The sequence below is a fragment of the Corvus kubaryi genome, unplaced genomic scaffold (genome assembly GCF_017639235.1).
Source record: "Corvus kubaryi isolate FWS band 111438036 unplaced genomic scaffold, C.kubaryi_AGA036_p1.0 36964, whole genome shotgun sequence".
Lineage (NCBI taxonomy): Eukaryota > Metazoa > Chordata > Aves > Passeriformes > Corvidae > Corvus > Corvus kubaryi.
This window is the reverse complement of record NW_024580994.1, coordinates 25,881-31,321: the sequence shown is the minus strand read 5'-3', so window position 1 is coordinate 31,321 and position 5,441 is coordinate 25,881. Positions and strand designations below refer to the sequence as shown.

Sequence of the window (5,441 nt, the reverse complement as noted above, 5' to 3'; positions counted from 1 at the left end):
AGCTCAGACCCCATCCCAAAAATCCATGGAATACCGGCTGGGAACCTCCCCTGCACAGCTCAGAACATTCCCAGCCTGGTCCTGTTCTCCCAGGAATTCCCTGCCCGGCTCCAGATTCTCCACTGGGAATAACTGGTGAGGGAGCTCCAAACCAGTTCTGCCTGTGCAGCACCCCCAGCCTCATTAACCCTAATTAACCCTCCTGCTAATGACCCCACAGAGCAGCAGCAGCATTCCCAGCCTTCCAAAAACAGGGATCGGCCCCGATCCCGGCTGGAATGCGACTCCAGAGCTCCCAGGAAGCGCCACTGGGACGATCCCAAAAGAGCTCCGGATCCAGGGGGAAAAAAAACCTCGGGATTTGGGGTTGGATCCCTTCACCCAAAGGGAAAATTCTGGATTTTCCTCATGAACCCTTTCAGATGCTTCCCAATCCTTGTGTTGGGACACAGGGATCCAAAGAAAATTCCTTCTCCAAACCCGAATTTTCCCCCCTCTCAGCAGGGACAAAACCCAACGGATTCACCTCCAAAAAGCTTCTCCCGCTGGGAAGCGTTGCTCCCAAAGGTTTCAAGCAGAGGTTTTTGGGGATAGCTGCCTCAAATCCATGGAATTTTCAGGCTGTGGTAGGAAAACCGGCTGGAATAGGAGTGGTTAACGGATAACGAAAAGCCAGAAGCACCCAGGGAATCCGAATCCCAACGGCCTCCAGCGTGGATCTGCGGGATTTTCCTCACGTCCAGGGAGCGAAAGTTGCCAAAGGGACCGAAATATCCATCAAAATCCAAAGGGTTTTGGAAATTGGAGGGAATTTTTGCCCAGGCAGGAGCCAGGATCTAACGGGAAACGGGGAAAAAACGGCGGCTCCGGAATTGTACCGGGAGCTGGGCAAGGAGGAACGCCGCCCTCCGCTTCCCCAGCGGGGCAATTCCTAACTCTGGGAAGTATTTTGGGATGCCTGGAAATATTCCAAAGGTTGGCAGAACCACGGGAATGCTCCAAATCCAGCATTTCCTCCGTGGAGGGGGAAGGGAAGCTGGTGGATATTCCCACAAGGAATCCCTCGGAAAATATTCCGCAGGTGAGGAAAATCCTCCCGGGAATGCTCGGCAGCGGGGAATCGCCTCGCTCCAGCATTCCCAGATCCACGATTTCCCCCACCTCAGCCTGGTTTGCCAGCAGGGAATCATCCCAGATCCGGGCTCGCCGCTTTTTCCACGTGGAAAAGTCTCTGCTCGGCTTTGCCCCGGCTCGTTCCCACCGGGAATGGGGCGGGATTCGGGATGGGCTCCCACGAGAGCCATTCCAACCTCCTGCCCACATCCCGAAAAAACCGCGGGAAGAGCGGCCCAGGGATGGATTTGTGGGCCTGGGGGTGGCTTTGCATCCCTGGAATTCCGGCTGGGATGTGATTCCAGGGCTCTGGATTCATCCAGAGGGGTTTGGAATCATCCTCAGGGGGTTCCTTCAGCACAAAGACTCTCCCTGGGAATCTCTGGGAATTCCAAACTATTCCCAGCTCCTTCCACGTGAAATTCAGGACATGGACACCAGGCAGGGGCAGCTCCTGCTCCAGGAACTCCGCCAAACCTCTGGAATTTTGGGAAGATCTCCCCATTCCCCAGCGGATACCGATCGATTCCAAACGTTTTTGGAATGGATTTCACCTCCGGCTGGGCCTGGGGGTGGCTTTGCATCCCTGCAATTCCGGCTGGGATGTGATTCCAGGACTCTGGATTCATCCAGAAGGGTTTGGAATCATCCTCAGGGGGCTCCTTCAGCACAAAGACTCTCCCTGGGAATCTCTGGGAATTCCAAACTATTCCCAGCTCCTTCCACATGAAATCCAGGACGCGGTGGCTCCTGAGCCAGCCCGGCAGGAATTCCACCAAACCTCCGGAATTTCGGGAAGATCTCCCCATTCCCCAGCGGATACCGATCGATTCCAAAGGTTTTTCGGAGCAGCCCTGGAAGCGGGGAGAGCTCCAGGAGAGCGGGGGAAGGATGAAAGCGGAGGAAGGATCAGCCCCATCCGCACGGAAAAGGGATCCCGGATTTACCTCCCGCGGCAGAATTCCTCCTGGAACGGCTCGGGGCTGGCACGGCCTCACTCTGTGCAGGGAACCTCTCCCAGAGGCCCATTTTTCCCTTCTCCTCTTCCACGTCCCTCCAGGGCGGAGTCCGGATCTGATCCCAAAGGAAAAGGGGGTAAAAAACAACACAGGGAAAAGCAGGATGAGGCCAAAGGAGCTGGGATTTCCTGGAGAAGCTCTGGAGAAGCCACGGAGCAGCTGGAAGTGGCCACAGCTGCCATGAGGTGCCCACCGAGCTCAGAATTCCCACCACGGGATTTTGGGAAGAGCCAGAATCCCTCCGGAGCTCCCAACCTCCCTGGGCACTCCAGGAATTCCAGCAGCAGGGAAACACAAAGCTCATCCCGCTCCAGATTCCCGAAAATCCCCCTGATGCCATCCCAAGGTTGGGTTTTTTCCCTCCCTCCTGTGGAAATCCGGGAATCCGGAATGGGGAAAAAAAACCCATTTTGGGGTTCGGCTCCTGGAGGCGGCGACCGAGGGGATTTGGGCACTTGGGATTCTTGGAATTCCGGGATTTTGGGGAGGGTTTTATGTTTATTGCTTGAAATCCCATAAAATAAAATAAAATAAAATAAAATAAAATCTAATCTTTGATCCCTGCTCTCCCTGTGCTTCCCGAACGCTGCCGGGCTCGGGGCGAGCGCTGGGTGCTCCCCACATTCCCCAAATTCCTTTGGAGCGTGCCCCACATTCCTTGGGGCTGTGTCCCCCAAATTCTTCGGGATTGTCCCCCAAATCCTCACGGATTGCTCCCCAAATTCCTCTGGATTTTCCCCCAAACTCCTTTGGATTTTTCCCCCAAATTCCTCTGGATTGCTCCCCAAATTCCTCTGCATTACCCCCCAAATTCCTCTGGATTTTCCCCCAAATTCCTCGGGATTGTCCTCAAATCCTCACGGATTGCTCCCCAAATTCCTTTGGATTTTTTCCCCAAACTCCTCTGCATTTCCCCCCAAATTCTTCGGGATTTCCCCCCCAAATTCCCCGGCATTTTCCCCCCAAATTCCTCGGGGATTTTTTTCCCCAAATCCTTGCGGATTGACCCCCGAATTCCTGCGCATTGTCCCCCGAATTCTCCTGGATCCTTCCCACATTCCCTTGAGATCGGTCCCCAAATTCCTCAGGATTCTCCCCAAAACTCCCCGGGACTCTCCCCGACGTTTTTTGGATTCTCCCCGAACTCCCCCTCCGCTCTCCCCCCGCCGCTCGCTCCCGGACAATTCCCCGCTCACCGGAGCCGCTCCCGGGCCCAGCCCGGTTTTCCCTCCCGATCTCCCGGGGAGGAGCCGCCGCCGATGTCCCGGCGGGGCCGTTCCGCTCCGCTCCGCCGCTTCCCGGGACCCGCCGGGACCCCCCGGGCGCGCTACCGAGACCGGGCCGGGGCTCCTCCTCCAACCGGCACCGGCACCGGGACCTCCCCGGGGCTCTCACGGTCTCGGGCGGTTCACCACCTCCCCCAGCCCCCAAACCCCAGCGGCCTCTCCCGGTTCTACCGGGGCCACATCGCGCGCGCCCGCCCACCCCGGCAGCCCCGAACACCATCCCCGGGCCCCCTCCGCTCCCCCTGGCACAGCCGCCGCGGCCCCACGTACCGAGGCCGCCGGGCCCGGGCCGCTCGGGGCCGCTCGGGGCCGTTCCGGGGCCGTTCCGGGCTGAGGGGCGGCCGCGGCCTCCTCCGGGTGCCCCCGCCCGGCCCCGCCGCGCCGGAAGTGCCGCGCCGGAAGCGCCGCTCTGGCCGCGCGGGCCGGAACTCGCTGGTCGGGGCGGGGAAGGGGAGGGGCTTATCCCCGGAGTCCCGCCCTCTCTGCCTTACTATTGGTTGGAGCCGCTGTGCGTCACCCGGTCCCTCGCGCGTTGATTGGCTGAAGCCGCGGACTTCCGGGAGCGCCCGCGGCGGCGGCGGCGCCGTGCCCGGTGAGCGCGCGGCGGGAGGTGCGAGCGCCCCCTGGTGGCGGGACGGGAGAGAGGGCGGCCCCGGTCCCGGCCCCGGTCCCGATCCTGGTTCTGCTCCCGGTCCCGGTGGCCCCGGAGTCTCGTTCGTGGGTAGTCCCGTTCCCGCGGTCCTGTCCCCGGTGTCCCGGCGGCGCCGTCCCCCGCGTCCCCGCAGTCCGGTGGTCCCGTTCCCAGCAAGGATGCTCCCGGTGTCCCGTCCCCGGCGGGCCCCTTCCCGCGGTCTTGCTGCCTCCGCGGTGCCGTCCCCGGTGTCCCGTTCCTACGGTCGCGTCCCCGCTGTCCCCGCAGTCCGGTGGTGGCCGGTCCCCGGTGGTCCCGTCCCGTCGCTCCTCGTCCCCAGCAGCGGTGCCTCCGGTGTCCCATCCCCGGTGTCCGGTCCCCGGTGTCCCCACAGCCCGGTGGTCCCGTCCCCGCGGTCCCAGCAGCGATGTCCCCATGGCCTCTCCCCGATGTCACCCCCGGCTCCCCCCGTCCCGGTGGTCCCATCCCGGTGTCCCGTTCCCGGTGTCCCGTTCCCACATCCCGGGTGTCCCGTCCCTGCGGGCCCGTCCCAGGGGTGCCCCCGCCGGTGTCCCCCCGGTCCCCCCAGTCCCCAGAGTCCTCCCTGTCCCCGCTGTGCCCCCCCCGCACCGGTCCCCAGTGTCCCCCCACTCCCAGTGTCCCCAGTCCCAGTGTCCCCAGTCCCCAGTGTCCACTCAGTCCCAGTGTCCACTCAGTCCCAGTGTCCCCAGTCCCAGTGTCCCTCCAGTCCCAGTGTCCCCAGTCCCAGTGTCCACTCAGTCCCAGTGTCCACCCAGTCCCACTGTCCCCAGTCCCAGTGTCCCTCCAGTCCCCAGTGTCCCTCCAGTCCCCAGTGTCCCCAGTCCCAGTGTCCACTCAGTCCCAGTGTCCCTCCAGTCCCCAGTGTCCCCTGCCGCGGTCCCCCCGGGGGGGCCCCCGGCCCCGGGGTCCCCGCTCGGGTCCCCAGTGCTCCCCCCATCCCCAGTGTCCCCGCAGTGTCCCCCCGCTGTCCCCACTGTCCCCCCATCCCTGCTGTCCCCAGTGTCCCCCCGATGTCCCCCCGATGTCCCCCCATGCCCCAGAGCTCTCCCCATTCCTGATGTCCCCGCAGTGTCCCCGCTGTCCCCCCGTTCCCGAGTGCTCCCCCCATCCCCGCTGTCCCCCCAGTGTCCCCCCGTTCCCCAGCACTCTCCCCATCCCTGCTGTCCCCGCAGTGTCCCCACTGTCCCCAGTGTCCCCCCATTCCCCAGCACTCTCCCCATCCCCGCTGTCCCCGCTGTCCCCACAGTGTCCCCACTGTCCCCCTGCTGTCCCCCCGCTGTCCCCGCTGTCCCCCCCATCCCCGCTGTCCCCCGCCATCCCCGCTGTCCCCGCTGTCCCCCCCATCCCCGC

At 63.0% G+C, this 5,441-nt stretch overlaps 1 protein-coding gene across 1 annotated transcript in view; it reads right to left on the bottom strand.

Moving 5' to 3' along the window:
• RNF41 (ring finger protein 41) overlaps nucleotides 1-3,791 on the bottom strand; it is a 14,894-nt gene extending 11,103 nt beyond the window's left edge. The window contains exons 1-2 of the mRNA XM_042020341.1: nucleotides 3,689-3,791; nucleotides 2,061-2,187 (exon numbers count right to left, since the gene is read on the bottom strand). The gene's annotated coding sequence lies outside the window, so the exon portion shown is untranslated. The remainder of the gene's footprint in view (nucleotides 1-2,060; nucleotides 2,188-3,688) is intronic.
• Nucleotides 3,792-5,441: the final 1,650 nt, after the last annotated feature.